This window comes from Anabrus simplex, chromosome X, assembly GCF_040414725.1.
Source record: "Anabrus simplex isolate iqAnaSimp1 chromosome X, ASM4041472v1, whole genome shotgun sequence".
Lineage (NCBI taxonomy): Eukaryota > Metazoa > Arthropoda > Insecta > Orthoptera > Tettigoniidae > Anabrus > Anabrus simplex.
In genome coordinates this window covers 1,987,314-2,010,343 of record NC_090279.1, presented here as the reverse complement: position 1 = coordinate 2,010,343, position 23,030 = coordinate 1,987,314, and positions in this window count along the sequence as shown.

Here is a 23,030-nt window from a genome sequence, read left to right as displayed (position 1 = left end):
TCCGGCCGTAAAACAATAGTTCGTGATTTAAAATCTAAGAAGTGCATCTAGCTGTAAATCCCCGATTCCCCGTGTTAGACGTTGTAAAACAGATTCTTAATCCGAGTTGTCAGGAAGGGCAACCGGTCGTAAAACTATGAGGTTAGATACTGCTAGTTTTGCATCAGGAAGGGCAACTCAACACATTCATGTGATTTAAACACATTTTTATCCCCAAGAGAATCGAACCCGAGACTACCGGGTGAGAGGCATGCATACTGTAGGCTATAGATTCGTTCTACAGTCCTCGAAGTATCGGCACAGTCATTCTGAGCGAGTTGTGTGGAATGCATGTGTTAGCTGAAATTGTATACGTATCTTCCGGCTCGACCTTGAGCGAGGACACTGATAAGCGGCTTGTAACTCGCGAACGTCTTCTTATGTGAGAAGTCAGTACTAATTAAGGTTGTAAAATATTCTGAAATAGTCCACCTCTGTAGTGCAGTAGTTAGCTGCTACCCTCGGAGGTCCGAGTTCGATTCCTGGCTCTGCCACGGAATGTGTAGCATTTAGCCTATGTAAGTTCCTAACGTAAACTATCATGATTGTACGGAGAGGTTAAAACACACACAGTGCCTACTCCTATCGAAAGAACCTGCACGGTACCGGCATGTAGGCTTCTCCTGGTGAAGGAGCTTGCACATGGTTTAACGCCTCCTATCAACAGCCCTTACTTAATGCTGGCTTTTTTGCACACCCCGCCTCACACCATACGACCGGCTGCCCTTCCTGACTAGGATTTTAAATCGCAGTATACGTGATAAATTTGTTGTAGCGGGTTTTATAACTAGATATCCCGGTACCGATACATAGCCTACTCCACTGAAGAAGCCTGCACAAGGCTTATTGCCTCCATCCGACAAATGAATCAGCATCAACACTCTTGTACTCAAAAAATCATTTTCGAAGGAGTCTGCACAAGGTTTAACGTCCCCATCAACAGCCCTTACTTATTGCTAGCTTTTTTGCACACCCCGCCTCACACCATAGTTTTATACGACCGGCTGCCCTTCCTGACTAGGATTTTAAATCGCAGTATACGTGATAAATTTGTTGTAGCGGGTTTTATAACTAGATATCCCGGTACCGATACATAGCCTACTCCCGACTAGAAGAAGCCTGCACAAGGCTTATTGCCTCCATCCGACAAATGAATCACTGTCAAGTCTTGTACTCAAAAAATCATTTTCGAAGGAGTCTGCACAAGGTTTAACGTCCCCATCAACAGCCCTTACTTATTGCTAGCTTTTTTGCACACCCCGCCTCACACCATAGTTTTATACGACCGGCTGCCCTTCCTGACTAGGATTTTAAATCGCAGTATACGCGATAAATTTGTTGTAGCGGGTTTTATAACTAGATATCCCAGTACCGACACATAGCCTACTCCTGACTAGAAGAAGCCTGCACAAGGCTTATTGCCTCCATCCGACAAATGAATCACCGTCAAGTCATGTACTCAAAAATCATTTTCGAAGGAGTCTGCACAAGGTTTAACGTCCCCATCAACAGCCCTTACTTATTGCTAGCTTTTACACACACCCCGCCTCACACCATAGTTTTATACGACCGGTTGCCCTTCCTGACTAGGATTTTAAATCGATATCCCGACATAGCCTACTCCTACCGAAGAAGTCAGCTTAACACCTCCATCCAACAAATGAATCACCCTCAAACACTCTTCAATCATTCTCGCTACTTCGGAAGATAGCGGGTTCGAACTGGAAGCCGTAAATGTTAGGCTAGGGACCTGCGTGATCGTCATGCATGATCTAGCCGGATGCCCTTCCCGACGGTATAAGTTGCCAGGATTTGAATCGCGTACCCTGACTAGAAGAAGCCTGCACATAGCTTAACGCCTCCATCCGACGAATGAATCACCCTCAACACTCTCCAATCATTCTCACTACTTCGGGGGATAGCGGGTTCGAACTAGAAGCCGTAAATGCTAGGCGAGGGGGGCCTGCGCGATCGTCATTACATGATCTAGCTTTAGCTCAATACCTACAGGTAAGGAATACCGCGTATGTACCCTCGAGAAGTCGAGGATCGCGCGCTAACTTTCCAAGGCTCGAACTCTTAAATTCTGACACCTCGGCATCAACAGGAGGTTTGAATACGTCAGCCTGCAGGTGGGAGCTCTTGTTTGCATTCGTTCCGACTGTACCGCAGTTGTCAGCTCAGCGATTATCATATCCGCTTGGTAACAAGCAGCGAAGTGCTCACAGTTCTCTGTATGCGTTTATTACGTACACACGCATCTCCCGTCTGCAGTGAATATTATTCTTCAGCTTAAGGTAAGGTAGAACTGTTAATTACCTTTTTTTTTATTTGCAAAGCAACTTCTACGCTAGACATCTACATTCATATATGTTCTTTTCTTTTTAGGTACCGTTCGAAAGTACGCAATTTTATTCATCCGAGTAACAGTCTGCAGAACGTGCATTTTTTTTTAAAAGGTATGTTTTCGAACTTTGAGTTGTAAAGATAATTAGGTTAGATGATGCACCCTACACTACATTCATATATGTTTCTTCTTTTTTAGGTACGACCAGAATATTATCATTCGAGTTTCAGGCTTGAACGCACGCATTTTATACATCCGAGTAACAGTTTGCAGCGCGAAGATTTTAAGGTATGTCTGACCTCTATTCGTTGAAACTTGGTTTCTTCTAAAACATCGTAACTTTAGTCTATTGATAAATAGTTGTTCTCTTTAATCCTCACGCTATAGACGTGGTATAATTTCAAACACGTACACATAGCTATGTCTGCCCTCAACTGGCTGAAAATTGGTTTCTTCCGAACATCGTAACTTTAAGCTAATCATAAATAGTTGTTCTCTTTAATCCACATACTATAGACGTAGTGCGTACATAGCTATGTCTGCCCTCAACTGACTGAAAATTCGTTTCTTCTAAAACATCATAACTTTAAGCTAATCATAAATAGTTGTTCTCTTTAATCTACATACTATAGACGTAGTATAATTTCAAACACGCACACATAGCTATGTCTGCCCTCAACAGGTTGAAAGTTGGTTTCTTCCGAACATCGTAACTTTAAGCTAATCATAAATAGTTGTTCTCTTTAATCAACATACTATAGACGTGGTATGATTTCAAACACGTACACATAGCTATGTCTGCCCTCAACTGACTGAAACTTGGTTTCTTCCGTAACTTTAAGCTATTGACAAATAGTTGTTCTCTTTAATCTACATACTATAGACGTAGTGCGTACATAGCTATGTCTATCCTCAACAGGCTGAAACTTGGTTTCTTCTAAAACATCGTAACTTTAAGCAATTGATAAATAGTTGTTCTCTTTAATCCTCACGCTATAGACGTGGTATAATTTCAAACACGCACACATAGCTATATCTACCCTCAACGGGCTGAAAATTGGTTTCTTCTAAAACATCGTAACTTTGAGCTATTGATAAATAGTTGCTCTCTTTAATCTACATACTATAGACGTGGTATAATTTCAAACACGCACACATAGCTATGTCCGTCCTCAACAGGCTTAAACTTGGTTTCTTCCGAACATCGTAACTTTAGTCTATTGATAAATAGTTGTTCTCTTTAATCTACATACTATAGACGTAGTATAATTTCAAACACGCACACATAGCTATGTCTGCCCTCAACAGGTTGAAAGTTGGTTTCTTCCGAACATCGTAACTTTAAGCTAATCATAAATAGTTGTTCTCTTTAATCAACATACTATAGACGTGGTATAATTTCAAAAACGTACACATAGCTATGTCTGCCCTCAACGGGCTGAAACTTGGTTTCTTCCGTAACTTTAAGCTAATCATAAATAGTTGTTCTCTTTAATCAACATACTATAGACGTGGTGCGTACATAGCTATGTCTGCCCTCAACGGGCTGAAACTTGGTTTCTTCCGTAACTTTAGTCTATTGATAAATAGTTGTTCTCTTTAATCTACATACTATAGACGAGGTGCGTACATAGCTATGTCTGCCCTCAACAGGCTTAAACTTGGTTTCTTCCGTAACTTTAAGCTAATCATAAATAATTGTTCTCTTCAACCTACATACTATAGACGAGGTGCGTACATAGCTATGTCCGTCATCAACAGGCTTAAACTTGGTTTCTTCCGAACATCGTAACTTTAGTCTATTGATAAATAGTTGTTCTCTTTAATCTACATACTATAGACGTAGTATAATTTCAAACACGCACACGTAGCAATGTCTGTCCTCAACAGGTTGAAACTTGGTTTCTTCCGAACATCGTAACTTTAGTCGTTCTCTTCAATCCTCATGCTATAGGCCTAACTCACAGCCATGTCCAACCTCTATAGGTTGAGCATCGCAACTTTAGGCTAATCTCTATTGGTTGTTCTCTTTTCAGAACTTGTTGCATACGCTGTTCACCTAAACACTTTATTCGAAGAAAGAGAAGACACTATGTTCCCATGCGAGCTGTGTAAGGCAATGTTCACAAGACGTGACAGCCTTGCACGCCATGTAAAAACAAAACATCATCAGCTATCTGCTTGCGACTATAACCCTACTATGTTCCCCTGCGAACAGTGTAAGGCAACGTTCGCAAGACAGGATAACCTCGCACGTCATATAAAAGCAAAACACCCTAGCATAACATCTGCTTTATGTGATGTTTGCGGGCTGTACTTCGCTAATGTAGAGCAATACCAGGCTCACTTAGCAGAGGTACATCAAATATCTACTTGCCCTCAGGTAGTAGTAGGGAAAAAGCGTGCAGCTACTGATGTAGCTGTAGAAAGTACTAGTAGTAAAAAACCTAGGAAAAATGAACTTCAAACTATTCACTGCGAGCACTGTAACACTGATGTACCATCTTCGCATTTTCAGGGACACTTACGGAGTAATGCGCATAAAAATAATGCGTGTAGAAGTGGTAGTAACGCAAACATCGAGGAAATTAATACAGCATTTAAAAGTAGGATTGCTAGTTACCGAATTCGCACCAGTCAAAAGTTTCAGAGCACTTCAAACTTTTTAAATTGCGTTCAACCGGATGTACAACAGCTTCTTGCTAAATCTTTGTCCAATCATAGTTTATTTAAAGTTAATTTTGAACTTTTCGCCTTGTACATTAAAAGCACGGATGAATCCGAAATAACGGACATTAAATCATTTAATACGAAGAATTTTGTCATAAGTGAGTCGACTAATTTTGGTGATGTACTTAGGGATGTCTCTAACATTATTTCAACTAAGAGCGAGGGATTTCAGGAAAAGGAATCAGGGTGGGCTTTAGTTGAAATAATGTATCTAGAAGTTAACATCAATAAGTACAATCCCATGCGAGGTTCATCGTACATCGAGCTGCCGACATGGATTCAACAAAGAAAAGCTGTTGTAAACATCCAAAACAATGACGAAGCATGTTTCGCATGGGCGGTGATGTCGGCTTTAAATCCTGCGAAATCAGACGTAGCTAAGAGAACATCATCCTATCCACACTATTCAACGCAGCTAAATTTCGATAGTATAGAATTTCCCGTACAGTTAAAGGATATTAAGCGCTTTGAGGAACTAAATAACATTAGTATCAATGTGTATGGTGTAGAGAAAAAGTCCGTAGTAGGTCCTCTGTATTATACATGTCATAAGAAGAGTACTCACGTTAATTTACTCTATATTGAAAACAGTGAGAATAGCCACTTTTGCTGGATTAAAAATCTGAGTAGACTTGTTGGCAGTCAGTTGTCAAAACATGATGGTAAAAAGTGGCTATGTGATGGATGCTTGCAGTATTTCAGAAATGAAGATCAGTTAACGAAGCATTCCAAGAATGACTGCAATCATGTACGTACAGAGATACCTACTACAGGCAATAATGTTTTAAAATTTACAAATTTTCACAAGCAGATGTGGGTACCGTTCGTGATTTATGCAGACTTTGAAGCCATCCTCACGCCATGCAACACATGCTCACCTAATCCTGACAAATCTTTCACTAATACTACGCACATGCATGTCCCGTATAGCTTTGCGTATTACATCAAGTGTAGTTACGATAGTACGCTTAACAAGTTAGAGCTGTATCGAGGACATGATGCTGCTAAAGTATTTTTAGAAAGACTTGAAAGTGATGCAGTTCGTCTCGGTCGTATTCTGAATAGTAATATTCCTATGAAGCCACTCACCGACATTCAGTTAAATGATCATGAACGTGCTACAAAGTGTAGCATTTGTGATGGGGAATTTTCCGAAAATGACCCTAAAGTTTTTGATCATGATCATTTAACTGGTTTCTACAGATGTGCCGCTCATTATAGCTGTAATCTTAAGTATAGAGTTCCTAAATTTATCCCTATAATTTTTCATAACTTATCCGGTTACGACTCTCATTTCATCATTTCACAATTTGGAGCTTCAGATGAAAAAGTAGATATAATCCCTCAGAATAAAGAGCGGTACATTGCGTTTGCAAAGTCTGTAAAAGTAGATGCTGAGCATTCTATAAAACTGAGATTCCTTGACTCGTTTCGCTTTATGGCGAGTAGCCTCGATAAACTTTCTAGTCATTTACAGCCTGAACAATTTACAGAAATTCGACGCGTTTTCCCTGAAGAAGCGCAGTTTAATTTACTTCGGCGTAAGGGTGTTTTTTGTTACGAATATCTCGACTGCTTAGACCGCCTCGAAGAACGTGCCTTACCATCGAAACAATCCTTTTACAGCTCGCTGAATTCAGCAGATATTAGTGATGATGACTATTTACATGCACAACATATCTGGGAGCAGTTCCACATTCAAACGCTGGGTGAATACTCCGATTTATATTTAAAGACAGATGTACTTTTGTTAGCTGATGTTTTTGAAAATTTTCGCTGTGTTTGCATGAACACCTACAGCCTTGACCCATGTCAGTATTTTACTGCACCTGGGTTAAGTTGGGACGCGATGTTAAAATACACGCGTGTGAATTTGGAGCTGCTAACGGATATCGATATGGTGCACTTTATAAAAGCATCCATTCGAGGCGGTCTGAGTCAGTGCAGCGGCCGGTATTCGAGTGCTAATAATAAGTACATGCCGAGTTTCGATTCCAGTCAGGAATCTCGGTATATCGTTTACCTCGATGCTAATAATCAGTATGGGTGGGCGATGAGTCAGCATCTACCGGTGAGTGGTTTCCGCTGGCTGACGCAGTGCGAAATTGATGCTTTACAGCTACACGCCCTAGGTGATGAAGCTGATAAAGGTTATTTCCTCGAAGTTGACTTACAGTATCCTAAAGAGTTACACACTTCTCATAATGACCTACCGTTCTGCCCTGAAAATATGAAGTCCCCGTACATTGCATCAACGACGAAAATGCTCATTGCTAATTTATGCGATAAATCTAAGTATATCATTCATTACCGAAATTTAAAACAGTGTTTGCAGCATGGTTTGAAGTTATCCAAAATTCATCGCGTACTAGAATTTAATCAGTCACCGTGGCTAAAGCCATATATCGATCTGAACAATAATTTAAGAACGAATGCGGTTAACGAGTTTGAAAAAGATTTCTACAAGCTCATGAATAACAGTGTGTTTGGTAAGACTATGGAGAATGTTGACAAACGCGTTGATGTAAAATTGATTACAAACTGGGATAATATTAAGAAAAGGTATGGTGCTAACTATTTAATAAGTAAACCAAATTTCCACAGCTGCACCATCATACATGAGAATTTAGTTATTATACAGATGAATCGTGTCAAGGTTAAGTATGACAAACCTACCTACGTCGGCTTCACAGTACTTGAATTGGCTAAAACACTCATGTATGAATTCCATTACGATTATATGATGAAGAAGTACGCGCATAATGCGCAATTGCTCTACACAGATACCGATTCGTTTATTTATCAAATCAAAACTGATGACTATTACAATGATATAAAGCCTGACTTGGGTAGGTTTGATACGAGTAACTATCCTGCAGATAATCAATATCATCTACCGCTAGTGAACAAAAAGGTTCTAGGTAAAATGAAAGATGAATGTGCTGGGAATATTATCGATTCATTTGTAGGTACTAAATCCAAGTCATATTGCATAAAACTCTTAAATGAATTACAAATAAAGAGATTGAAGGGGGTTAAAAAGAATGTCGTTCAGAATCAGCTAAGTTTTGAAAACTATAACAATTGCATTAAAAGTAATCCACCTGTTTTGCATAAGCAAATGTCTGTCATTAGAAGCAAGAAGCACCAGTTGTACACTCATTTAATTAGTAAGGTAGCCCTTAATAGCGATGATTGTAAACGGTTTGTCATTCCAAATTCTACCAACACGCTAGCCTGGGGGCATAGTAGTATTGATAAGTACTACTTTACATAAACATTATGCTAGAGGTGTGTGTACTTACGTTACGCTGTCTTACATCACAATTCGGGAGAGGAACGCTGGTACGGCAAGTCTAAACTTGTACATTCAAGAATTGCATCGAGAAGTACGCTAGGGTGAAATGATTCGAGATAAAACTTGTACATACAAGATGTAAATAAATAATGTAGAATTGGCATATTCTTTTATTTTAGGTTAGGTATCACCTTCCTCCCGCTCCTTATTTGCAGGATAGAGTTTTTGTTTATTACTCATAGAAGAAAGAAGGTGATGAGCAGTTTCGTGAGTATAGTTCGGTAAGTATCTCGAGAGCAGAATTTTTTTTGTCAAAAAAGCACATAGCTTTGTAAAGCACGTAGAATTTGCCACCACCGGGGCAGCACGGTGATTAAAGATGGTGGATGACAGCTCTGTCAGAAAAGCACATGGGTTTGTAAAGCATTTAGAATTTGTCGTCACCACATAGAGTGTAGCACGGTGATTAAAGATGGCGGATGACAGCTGTCAAAAAAAGCACATGGCTTTGTTTCCACGTGGAATTTGCCGTCACCGGGCAGCACGGTGATTAAAGATGGCGGATGACAGCTGCACATGGCTTTGTTTCTACGTGGAATTTGCCGTCACAGGGCAGCACGGTGATTAAAAATGGCGGATGACAGCTGACAAAAAAGCACATGGCTTTGTTTCTACGTGGAATTTGCCGTCACCACATAGAGGGCAGCACTGTTCTCTCTGGATTAAAGATGGCGGATGACAGCTGTCAAAAAAGCACGTGAGTATGTTTTCAAACAAGAGCACGTGGAATTTTTCAATTTGCCGCCACCACATAGAGGGCAGCACTGTTCTCTCTGGATTAAAGATGGCGGATGACAGCTGTCAAAAAAGCACATGGCTTTGTTTCTACGTGGAATTTGCCGTCACCGGGCAGCACTGTTCTCTCTGGATTAAAGATGGCGGATGACAGCTGTCAAAAATGCACATGGCTTTGTTTCTACGTGGAATTTTTCAATTTGCCGCCACCGGGCAGCACGGTGCTCAAAGATGGCGGATGACAGCTGCACATGGCTTTGTTTCCAAACAAGAGCACGTGGAATTTGCCGCCACCACATAGAGGGCAGCACTGTTCTCTCTGGATTAAAGATGGCGGATGACAGCTGTCAGAAAAGCATATAGGTTTGTAAAGCATGTGGAATTTACCGCCACCACATAGATGGCAGCACGGTGATTAAAGATGGTGGATGACAGCTGTCAGAAAAGCACATAGGTTTGTAAAGCACATGGAATTTACCGCCACCACATAGAGTGCAGCACTGTTTTCTCTGGATTAAAGATGGCGGATGACAGCTAACGAAATTGCCCGCATGATAGCAGCACGGTGCTCAAAGATGGCGGATGACAGCTGTCAAAAAAGCACGTGAATTTGTTTCCAAACAAGAGCACGTGGAATTTGCCGCCACTACATAGAGTGCGGCACTGAGGTTGGCGATGCAAGATGGCGGATGACAACTGTCAAAGGTAAGTAGCTAAAGAGGGCAGCACGGTGATTAAAGATGGTGGATGACAGCTGCACGTGGCTTTGTTTCCAAACAAGAGCACATGGAATTTGCCGCCACTACATAGAGCGCAGCACTGAGGTTTCGGATGCAAGATGGCGGATAACGTACCACATTTCAAAGGTAAGTAGCTAAAGAGGGCAGCACGATGCTCAAAGATGGTGGATGACAGCTGCACGTGGCTTTGTTTCCAAACAAGAGCACATGGAATTTGCCGCCACTACATAGAGCGCAGCACTGAGGTTTCGGATGCAAGATGGCGGATAACGTACCACATTTCAAAGGTAAGTAGCTAAAGAGGGCAGCACGATGCTCAAAGATGGTGGATGACAGCTGCACGTGGCTTTGTTTATCTCACGCTAGTGAGGTTAAGTTGGTAGCACTAAGGTTTAGACCCGTCAAGATGGCAGCACTGCCGATGACAGGTGACGAATTTTGCAGCTACTGCGATATAGAGGGCAGCACAGTGCTTTGTGGTTTAAAGATGGCGGATGACAGCTGTCAAAAAGCATGTGGCTGTCAAAAAGCACGTGGCTTTGTTTACCTCTCGCTAGTTAGGTTAAGTTGGTACCACCGAGGTTTATTCCCGTCAAGATGGCAGTACTGAGGTTAGCGATGCGTTGTTGTCTGTCAAAAAGCACGTGGCTTTGTTTACAAATCTGTCAAAAAGCACGTGGCTGTCAAAAAACACGTGGCTTTGTTTACCTCATGCTAGTTAGGTTAAGTTGGCACTACTGAGGTTTAGGCCCGTCATGATGGCAGTACTGAGGTTTGCGATGCGTTGTTGTCTGTCAAAAAGCACGTGGCTTTGTTTACAAATCTGTCAAAAAGCACGTGGCTTTGTTTATCTCGAGCTAGTTAGGTTAAGTTGGCACTACTGAGGTTTAGGCCCGTCAAGATGGCAGTACTGAGGTTAGCGATGCGTTGTTGTCGATGACAGCTGTCAAAAAGCACGTGGCTTTGTTTACAAATTCAAATTTCGCGCTAGTTAGGTTAAGTTGGCAGTACTGTCGCGCTAGTTAGGTTAAGTTGGCAGTACTGGAAGAGGCCACTGGCTGAGGTGGAGGTGGCCACTGGGAGCCGGAGGTGGCGGTGGCCGCAGAATCCCTGTATTATACTACTGATGCTTGTTGTTTAATGGGGCCTAACATCGAGGTCATCGGCCCCTAATGGTACGAAATGGTATGACAAATTAAAAGTCCAACATTCTCCACTGACCAGAACTCAATACGTGAGGACGAAGAATGAATGAATGGACATGAATTTAAAGCAATCAGTGGATGCGACCCGCAATGCCTTACATTCACAGACACTTACGTAAAACAATAGGATTACTGACCAAGGGACTGTTGCTATAGCATAACACTGAATGGATGATGCTTGCAGAATAAAGGGGGTCGAAAATCCAAGTTATCGGCCCCGCATAACGCTACTTACCTCTAGGAAGGTAGAATATGGTATATCTCATGTTGCGGTACTAATCAAAAGTAGCAGAGACTTGCGGTATTCCACACATTATGGTACTACACTCAGGTTATGAAATTCGACATGCAATACAGACCTATGGGTTTTCTCACCTTGCGGCGCCATTTACAGGCACGCAAACCTATGGTGTTCATCACATAAGAGTACTAGCCACAGGGACCTGCACAATCCTGCGGTGTTCCTCATAGAGTGGGTACTAATCACAGACAAGGCAGGACCATGGTAGCTATCATCTCATGGTCCCGCTCATATGGTGGTACTAATCACAGGTACTGCAGAAGCCGATCGCACGGTGCTCCTATGATACTAATCACAAACCTATTTGGTACCTAATATAGTGGTACTACGCGCAAGTAAAAGCGAACCATAATGTTCTCCGCATGGTGGTACTAATCACAAGTAGTTTCGTGGTTCCTTGGTCGCCCCTTACGACAGGCAGGGAATAACGTGGGTGTATTCTTGGTCTGCGTGCCCCAACCCACAGGGGGGTTGTGTGTTTGGTCCGCGAGAGGTATTTTATTTCCCTCAAGTCCGCCAGCAAGCCGCTTAGGACCCCCTATCCGCCACATGGGACGCCAGCGTTGTAGGTTCGTGGAAATTTTACTCATAATATCCTCTGTATTTAAAAACATTATCAACTCATATACAACATGTGGAGTTATTTCAAACAATAATATACAACTGCTATTAGATAAAAATTTACGTTGCATTTATATATTTTATTTTCTTACACTTTTGGAACCTAACTTGCATAGTGACCTGCTGCGTCTTAACCCAAGTCCTTTCGCCACTGCTTTTTAGACAACTGATAAGAGATAGGAATGTGAAAAGGGACACACTGTAGGATAGCAGTAGACAACTTAGCGTAGAAAAAGCGGAACATTTGTAAATATGTAAATTTAAAATTACCTATATATTTGTGAATATTCAGCAGAGAATATGCACACATACATACGGGGATGGAGGCACTTCCGTGTATTTGTATATGTACAATTTTAGGAAAATGAATTAATAATAGTATTAATAATAAATACTATCTCCAAAATAGTACCCAATACTATTCCTTGCTTCCTTTTTCGTTTCTGCTGATCCCTATTTCAACAATGACTAGCTATTTTATTTATCCTCTTATTACCGGAGTAATAATGTATATCCTCTCTGTGAATACGTCAGTGCTGGCTACATGGCCATTGAAATTCGTGTCTTTAATGTGGTTTGCCGCTGCGTTATTCATCAAGTGATTCATGGTCACAGATACTATGGTTTTCAATATTTATAAACATTAACTTCCACCGGCTTTAAAGTTATTAATGAGCCCATCTGTGGTGTATGGCCAGACAGTGCCTTTTCCAGTATTCTTCTGCATTCTAGTGTCGTCGGTATGAACCATCTCGCCACTCTCCCCCTCCACCGAGCGAGTATGCGCACGTAAACATTGCGACTGTGGTCTGACTTCTGGCTTCTGGGTTGTCGCCAGTAAGGTTCTGCTGTGATGGAAGGACGGCGTCCGCTTGGCGGGGTGGATAGACCCAGGGTGAAGTTGGTTTGATAGGGCTTACGCCCTCGTCAACTTTGCAATTTAATTTCAAATTTGGTTATGATTTAATGCACCTCGCCTGGAATTTTTGTGTGCACTCTAAGGGTTACCTTTACCATACGTAAGTAAGGATATTATGCTGAAGCGTACTGACGACTACGGCAAGATACTACACTGTAAGTGGTTTTTTCAACTCATCATTAACTTGTTCCAAATGGTGAAATGAATATTTCTAAATGCCTTGTTCCGCCATTGCGAGGGAACTTGAAACGTGAAATTCCTGAAGCTATTTCGAAGAATATAAAGATTACGGAATTTCATGACCTTGTACTATCAAAATTTATCCCTTCATTAGCACTGCAAAATTTGTTTCCTCAATATTGTTTTAGGACTCAACTATATCTTAGACTCGAGGTTTTATTGCATGGTATTTCGAATTTTGGTGCCAGAAGAAGAAATGGTGGCACATATTCTGAAAGGTTTTCCTCCCTCCAACTCCCTCCTACCTCTTACTCAGGAAGAGTCCGACTAATTTTGTGGAATTAGAGGCTGCTTGTACCTTTGCTGAACATGTGAAGCACGGGGACGCGGTCAGACCCATCTGCCACCCTCCTCCTTTTAACCCGGCCTCGCCTCAATCTAGGGATAGTGCAAATCTTAAAAATGGTATAATTGTGGATTACGTGACCACCTTCGGAATGCTCGCCCGTCAATAAAGCGTAGTACTGGTCCTTGTTCTTATTTGTGTGGGTCGAGGCAGCATATTAAGAATAATTGCCCAACCTCTTTCAAAAAACGCAATAAAGACTAAAGGTTAATAGTAATACTTGTGAATCTTGCCCCTGAATTTTCTGTGGATTCAGAGAGAGTTATTTGTCGGAAGGAATGTAATAAAATCTCCGATTTGGTTGAGTCTAAAAGTACCTTCGCGAAGGCAGAGCTGAATAATGAACCGATTGCTGCTTTAAATGACTCGGGTAACGTTCTCACTTTAATATATGATGATGCTTGTTGTTTTTTCCTATTTGCTTAACGTCGCACCGACAGAGATATGTCTTATGGCGACGATGGGATAGGAAAGGTCTAGGAAGTGGAAGTGGCCGCGGCCTTAATTAAGGTACAGCTCAAGCATTTGCCTGGTGTGAAAATGGGAAACCACTGAAAACCATCCTCAGGGCTGGCGACAGTGGTGCTCGAACCCACTATCTCCCGATTACTGGATACTGGCCGCACTTAAGCGACTGCAGCTATCGAGCTCGGTGCTTACCGTCTTTCACCTCCTTACATCGAAGGTCAACAGCCCACTTTAATTGATGCCAGTTGGTATGATGAAATAAGGTGCTCTTGTAAACTGCCTGAGTTGCACAATGTCAAAATTGCATGTGTCACGGCTAATAAGGGTAATATGGAAATTTTTGGATCTGTTGACGTGATATTGCGTATTGTTAATTTTACTTGGAAGGTCCATTGCTTGGTATCTCCGAAGCTAGCTTGTAGTATTATTTTAGGCACTGACTTCTTGTTAAGGACTGGATTCGTTTTAGACCTCCAGGCTAGACAATTCTACTTTAAATTTTCCTCAAATTGTAACGTCGATATTATTGATGCTCCTTTGGGTACCGTCAGAATTTCTTGTGTAGGTTGGCCGCTACCAGGGAAGATAAATGAAATCGATCAGTTGGATCTTGATCATTTGGATTATCAACAAGATAATAAAGTCCGTAACTTGTGCCATCAATTTCCTGAGGTATTTACCAACAAGTTAGGACTGACGGATGTATTGGAGTACGATACTGAACTGTCTGACAACCAACTTGTTAGAACCCCTCCTTACCTCTTTCACCTCCTCGCATGCTAGAACTCTAAAGGATTATCGACCAAATGCTTGCCGATGGTGTCATCAGACCGTCCATTTCTCCTTAAGCCTCTTTGGTTTATCTAGTACCTATACCCTCTGGAGGATACCGTGCCGTTATCGATTGCAGATCACTGAATCGCACAATCATCCTGCAATCTATTCTTTTACCAGATTTACATGTTTTGGGAGGTTCTCCGCCCAAGTTCTTTACCGTGTTAGATCTAAATCAATCCTATTATCAGATTCCGCCCTCTAAAACTTATATTTCCCTGAACCGCCTTCATCACGGACTGGAATATTTATGAGTACCTCAGGTTGACGTTCGGACTATCTTGCGGAGCAGCTGTTTTAACTAGATTTCTGAATTCTATTCAAGGGGATATCAAGTTTAAGTTTGTTTTCAATTCCTTGATGTCTTGTCATCTTCTCGAATACCTTTGAAGAACACGTGGATCATGTCACGGAAGTCGTTGAGCGTTTGAAAAAGGCTGGTCTTACTGTGAAACTATCCAAGGTAACCTTCGCCAAGCTATATATATCCTTTCTTGGCCATGTCGTGTCGCGCGACGGAGTCTCCGTTGATCAATCTAGGACCCAGGCTATCAGGGAATTCCAACCATCTATGGATGTAAAAGGTGTTGCACGCTTTGTGGGTACGGTAAATTTCTTCCGCAAGTTTATCCCAAATTTTGCTGTGGTACCTCACCCCTTAACTATCTGAGGCGTAAGGATGCCAAGTTCATCTGGGCCCCTCCCAGCAAGAAGCCTTTGAAACTCTGAAACTTGCCTTATCGAATGCTCCTTGTTGGCTATACCCGACTTTAGTAAACGTTTCATTGCACAAACTGATGCCTCTGGAGAAGCTGTTGCTGGTGCACTCTTTCAGGACCATGAGGACGGTCGTAGACTCGTTGCCTATGTGTTTAGGATACTCAATAATCTGGAGAGTAAGTACTCAATCTATGAGTTGGAATGTTTGGGCGTGCTGTTTGCACTTGAGAAATTCGGACTCTTTATTTAACATGCAAATTTCGACCTTGAACCGACCCAAAAGAACGGGCAGAATCACTAGATGGGCACTTAGGATTCCCGCTTTTAGTTTACAGGTTAAGCGTATCAGAGGTTCGGAGAATGTCACCGCTGACAGCTTAAGTAGAATGTTTGACGGGAGCTTTGGCCTTGATGTAAAATCTGAAGTTGAAGAAATTGATGAAACTAATGTTGTTAGTGTGGGCGCCATTCTTCCGGATCTACCTTTGTTATACCATGAGTTTGGCGATCAAAAAGCTGATCCTGAGTTGAATGAAATCACCGACAAGATTAGTGACGGAATGGTAGTAAAACCTTATTCTCTGGTGAAGGGTGTTCTATGTTGAAAAGGTCGAATTGATGCTAATTTCATTATTGTTGTTCCCAAGGTCCTAGTGCCAATCATCTTCAAATATTATCACTGTTGACGCATTGGTGGTCACTTAGGCACATTTAAAACTAGGCAGAAAATTAGAAAATTCTTCATTTGGAAAATGGTTAAGTCCTGTAAAACTTGTGCTATCAGTAAACCCAACCTGAAGAACCGTGTTGGTTTATTTTCATCTTCAGAAGCCTCTTGGCAGATGGAAAGGTCATTAATCGATTTTGTAGGTCCACTCCCTCGCTCTACCTTGGGAAACATTCATATCTTTGTGTGTATTAACGCGTACTCGGTTTTCCGGGATTATTCCCACTAGATATATGACTTCTCGTACGTCTATTAAGTTGCCTTAATTCTATCTTCCCATCCTTTGGTCCTCCCAAGTTTATGGTTTATGACAATGCCAGTGCATTCACTAGCCACTTGTTTAAGAAGAACCTATTCGATTTGAGCATTTCCCACGCGTCTACAACTCCAAACTATCCAAACCGATCTTACGCCGAGTGAATGAACAGGAACCTGAAATCTTCCCTGATTGCATATCATCACAATAAACAATCCAAGTGGGATTCTTGCCAACACTGGTTAGCCCATGCCTTCAATTCTGCCACACACGCATCTCATAGTAAAACTCCCATGTTCCTTATGTTCTGTTAAACCCCATATTCTTCTATGTCCAAGAAATTGTCGGTATCCTGTAAGACAGGCAGAGATAAGTATAACGAATGTAGAAAGTCAACTAGGTTGAAAGTTGGTGATCAAGTTTTTGTCAGGTCCTATCCCATTAGTAAAGAAATTAACAAATTTTATGCTAAGCTTGCTCCTAGGTATCAAAGTCCCTGTACTATTTTACAGTTTTTGTCTCCAGTATCGGTACTGGGGAGTGACCCCATCACCAAGAAGATTAGGCGAGTTCATCTTTCCCAGTTAAAATCAGGTTAATGTGTGATCCCTCTTCACTCTTAAGGGCTTCTTGATAATATATATGGTATGTAGTACGGATCTGCGGATGAGGGCTACATTTCAGTGAGCAAATTTTTTTATTATCTTTAGATTATTTGGTAACTATTCTGGTTGCGTGTGAATTTTATTTAGTAACTTTTCCATGTATAGTATTTTTGTTTTGAGTATTGCTTCCTGACCGTATGACCTTTTTCTCTCCAGAAATTGTTGTTTAGTAGTGTGCGAATTAATTACAACGTGTTATGTTTTTCTGCACCAAATCTGCATTCATGTCTCATGCGAATCTTAATAACACTGTGTAGTAGCTTACTACCGTGTACTTGTTACCATTGTATTTTAAAATGTGATTGTGGTTCGTGGCGTGTGGATCCTTTCACTTGCGCTATTGGCACCTATTTATTTAATCGTTAATATCTCATTGCTCCTTTGGTTTGGGTGCATGCCTGCTCTGTCCATCATAAATTGATTCTATCCTGATCATTGAAGATTACTAAATTTTGATCATTAATTTAATTATGTATTATGTAGTAGCCTTTGTCTTGTAGCAATTTTTGGAAAATTGCATATAATATGAGGTCTGTGCATTGTTGTTCACTGGTATGAAAACTGTTAAGGTGTCCTAACCTGTATTTATCTTTAACTGTTCTAGTATTCTATTGCCTATGTCTTGATATCCGACTTTATTTTGGTGATATAACTACTGTCTATTCCGGTTGTGGTATTCTTAGGTGTGAATTAAATGAACCGAGTAATCTGTTAGGTTAGTTTCTTTATTTGGGGGGTTGACTAGGAACTGGATAGTACCCGGTGTTAGATCCTATTTTTTGAGTTTTGGATTTGCCTGTGGATATTGGTTATTGCGGAACTCTGTCGATCGGACTTGGTGGTGGTTGGCTGTTTGCCTTTACGGCATGGACTTAACTGTCCTCACTGCTTTCGGTCGCCAACTTCTGGTGGTACGATTTCCTAATTTCCGATTGGTCTCATGCCCACCTTTTAATAATTTCTGTAATCAGTTGTGAATTACCCGTTAACTAAGTGACCTATTTCTAGTCATTCCTGTCCTTTTGATTTTCTGGTGAGTAAAATTTTACCCTATCTACCTTCTCAAAATTAGGCATCTGGGTTTTCCTTTCTGGTAATGGTGGCTAACTACGTTGTTATTTGTTGTATTTTTGGGGTGCATGTGGTATTAATTCTGCATTATTCTACAGACTTTACTTGCCTGGTTTCTGTCTCTAAATTGGTTATTATTCATGAAGTGTGTTAATCTATTGAGTTGTAACTTCCATGTCAATCTACCTCGTCTACTTGTTATGGTGGTGTTATTTTTTACAAATTGCACCAATGGATACTCTCCTTTCGAACCTAGTAGGTAATGGTTTTGGTCCTGAGTTAGTTATGTTGTAACGGTACGTGATTTTGATTTAAGCTTGCATTGTGAGGTGGCATGATGACTTCACGGCATGTCGTTGAGGATAGTTAGTGCTCTCTTCCCCCCCTTTTTGCTAACGCATGTCCGTTGAGATTCATTCAGGTTGTATTGTTATTGTGTTGTATAATTAAATTGTTATAACACTTCGGTATGGTCGGTATTGCATTTAATTTACCCCTGTGTGCCCGTAGATTGGGAAACAAATTCTGGCATGGGTTTACTACTGTGCTTAGAAAAACCTGGTCTCCTTGCATGTAATTTGTGATTCCTGTATGACCTAGTCTATTCTTGTTTTGTTTTAATTCTCTGCATACCCAGGTAATCTGACGTCATCATGTATTTATCCTGTACTATAAAGATCATTTTGGATTAACCTGCCAGTCTATTGGTCCTTTTCTCTCCGGAGTGTTAGTATCCGTTGCTATTAATTTTTGGTCATCTTGCCGTTCTGCGGGGCGCCAGTTGAGTATGGGATTAACTAGTGCTTCATAGGTGGTATTGAAGCCTCCCACTATTCGATGATCGGGTCTTTTCTCCTTCTTCACCGTTGTATTGAGCGTTTTCCGTCGTCCTAGTTCATGATCTACCATTTAAATTTTATTTACCGTGTTTCATATATATTTCGCACGGTACCTGTGGCAGTGTGGCTACAGTGTGAGTCTACGGATGTCACTTGTTACTAGTCCGGATTTGTCCGAGATCCCTTGTGGATAACCGGTAGGGAATCGTGTCAGGTATCTGCTCTCATTTCCAAATTCGCCACTTAATTGAGGGGTAATTCTAAACCATTTATTGAAATGAGTATTCCATGGTTGATGTATATGTTTGAAAATTCGGTGAAGTTGTGAGGAATATAATTTAAGATTGGGTGACACTTCTGAATTTCTTTCTGCCATTGTCTGTCCTGCTCCACCATGGTGTTATTATGAGTTCCTATATCCTAATACTATTCTTGACTTGGTGTTGCTGATACGCGTATCCACCATCTGAACTGCAGCTAACTATATTCATCTTGCCTTGAGTAACCCATGGATATTGATCTTTCTCTCATATCCAGTTTCTCAGGGATTCTCTTATTTGTGAGTATAAATTTATCTGATCTTATCTCTTCTATCGACGGGTTATGCATGGAGTGTATACGTAGCATTACAGTTGATGAATTGCAAAATACAATTTCTAGATTTTGGTCGTGTATTTAATGGGTTTAAAAATTTATTTATTGGCTCACTGATTAGTGGTTCTACTCCACTGATTTAAAAAATTAATTGTAATTTTAATTAACTTGGATTACTGTGTAATGTGGTATTGCTTCGCAACATGTTCTCCCTTGGTCAACGTCTGGTTATTTTGAAATTATGTGTGGATTGCTGTTCTCTTAGTATTTCAATTCTGGAAATGATTTGACATCTCTGGGTAGGTCATCTATATGAAGAGTACTGTCAGTGTGGCTGTGTTCAATAATTTGATGTGTTTCTTGCTGTGTTGTCATGCATTGCTGGATCAGCTGTTATGATCTGTAGCGTGTTCTTACTTGATTGATGCCTGGACTTATTGAACTTACCATGTTTGTGGTTTGTTGTATTCTGTCAGTATCTTCTTTCCTAAGCTTAACTTATTTCTGTGTATTGTGTATGTTTGAAGTTGTATGTCTATGCAACGGTAGCTTCTCGTTTTCATTGTTGCTGGTGGTGCCTTTATTATGTGGCATTCCGATAGGGTTGCTGACGTGCACAGAAAACTAATTTCAGGAGATGACTATCTTTAATTTTCAAGTTAATTCTTTTCCTTATATGTGGTGCTTAAAATTTCTGCCGATATATTTAAATTTAGCATGATATACAACCGGTAGGGAATCGTGTCAGGTCTCTGCTCTCATTTCCAAATTGGCCACTTAATTGAGGGGTATTTCTAAACCATTTATTTAAATGAGTATTCGATTGTTGATGTATATGTTTGAAAAATTCGGTGAAGTTGTGAGGAATATAATTTAAGATTGGGTGACATTGCCAGTCGCCATTGACCCTAGTACCTGGTCAAGGGCTGTTTAGGTAATTATTGTATTCTATTATAATCCTGTTCTCCTTTTGCTTTTACTAGTAGTTTTATCCAATGCCATACTGTAGTCTTAAGTCAAGTTAATCCAGTTTAAGATTATGTAAAGGATTTACCTGTTGGATCTTGTGGTCTTATTACATGCTCACCAATTTTGCTTTCCTATATTTGTTCATAACTTTTCCTTGCCCTTCTGGGCGTTTTTCATTTGTTAAATTGGTTTATGCCACCCTGGCAATAATAATAAAATGGAAACCAAATGAAGGCGTTTCTTAACTTACGCAAGTCAGATAAACAATACTAAAATGAATGTCTAACATGTGATAATCTCAATTTGGGTTTATAATCGCGTGCATTTAAATCTAAGAAGGTTTATTATTCTACCAGTGAACATTTAGCAAGTTGTTCAGTTGTGTGTGTATACCACAAAGTAACGAAATCTTTGAACAGTTGATACATATGAACTTGCGGGACTTGTTTATTGGAATTAAAACTTAGCAAATGATCTGTAGCATGAGTCTCACCATTTATCTAGAACATTAACAGATTTACGTGCGACTTGCGTGTAGCACCACTTTAATGCATGGGACTTCTTAATGATTGAAAGTAACTGGACAGCTAGTGTCATTTAAATGCACTCAATTGTTTTTTAATCAATTCATATATGTTTTGGTTCTTAACTGACAATTGGATTCATCTTGCTAGCGGTGCATAAACTGGGACATGTGATCGGTGGTCGTTTTCTTATTCGGACTATTCCATCAAAAACTCAGCTTGTATCCAGACCACCACCTTATGAAAGTCATTGTGGAGCTTCGGGGAGGGAGACTATTACCGGATTAAGAATTCATACCTCTCTGTGAATACATTAGTGCTAGCTGCATGGCCATTCAAATTCGTGTCTTTAGTGTGGTTTACCGCGGCGTTATTCATTAAGTGATTCATGGTCACAGATACCATGGTTTTCAATATTTATAAATATTAACCTCCGCCGGCTTTAAATTTATTAATGTGCCCATCTGTGGTGTATGGCCAGACAGTGCCTTTTCAAGTATTCTCCTGCGTTCTAGTGTCGTCGGTATGAACCGTCTCGCCACTCTCCCCCACCACCGAGCGAGTATGCGCACGTAAACATTGCGACTGTGGTCTGACATTAAGGCATCTGGCCAGTCGCCATTAAGGTTTTGCTAGTGAGCTGTGATGGAAGGACGGCGTGCTTCTCCGCTCTGCGGGATGGTTAGAGTGATTATCATGGACCCAGGGTGACGTTCGCTTGATACGGCTTATGCACTCTTGAACTGTGAAAGTTAATTTTAAGTTTTATTACCATTTAATGTATCTCGCCTGGAATTTTGGAGTGCACTCTAAGGATTACCTTTACCATACTGTACCATTACGTTACATTTGAGGCAGTAACTATTATGGAAATACAGCATACAAATATGGCGCGGAGCAGCTTCAGGCGGCGTAAATGCAAACGGAATATAATCTTACTGCAAATCGATCTTGATCAGCAGGCGGAGGTCGATATTGACCAGCAAAACAGTAAAGAGTTTCCTAGATTGAACAACTATGGACCATGAAATAATTGAATTGACTCGATTCTTGGATACCTTGAGAAGAAAAACTGCGTAAAGGAAGAACTGTACGTTTTACTACGAGATAGCGAAAGAAAATTAACGATTTATATACTAAAGTAATATATATATAATAAATCTAAAGAATAAACCTCCAATATCTGCAGGATACTTAAGGAATCAAAGAAAAACGGCAAGATATTGAAGTAAAGTGTGACTGCAGCCGAGTCAGATATCGACGTAAAGAAAAATGCCGGAAGAGCATAATAAGTGGCCAATCTACACTAAAAAACGCAGAAATAACCATTTCAAGTTATAAGCAGTACCTGTTTAGGCGACATAATTGACGAAAAGCAGACCAAAATTGAGGAAGTATATAATTTAAGAGAAATTTTTCTATCAGTTATAAAATATATAAACTCAAGTACACGTATTGGAAAACGTGCAATTCATCAGAGAAATATGTATTGTACAAAATATTTGCTGTCTTTTCGTTGCATGATCCCTGGTGACGTAATGAAGCTCGCCTAAACGGATGGAGGAAGATTGCGCAAGATGAACTCAGCTCAAGCCAAGATACCCAGATGAATCCAGCCGTGACATGATCCTGGGACATGATTGACTACTCCGAGATGTCCTAGTCGAGGAAGGAGCCAGCAACGTGAAAGTCGACACGAGATAAGTAATATGGTTTCGGACTTTGCATTATAAAATTTTAATTATTTGCTAGGATATATTTATTTGAGTGCAGAAGTGCCTA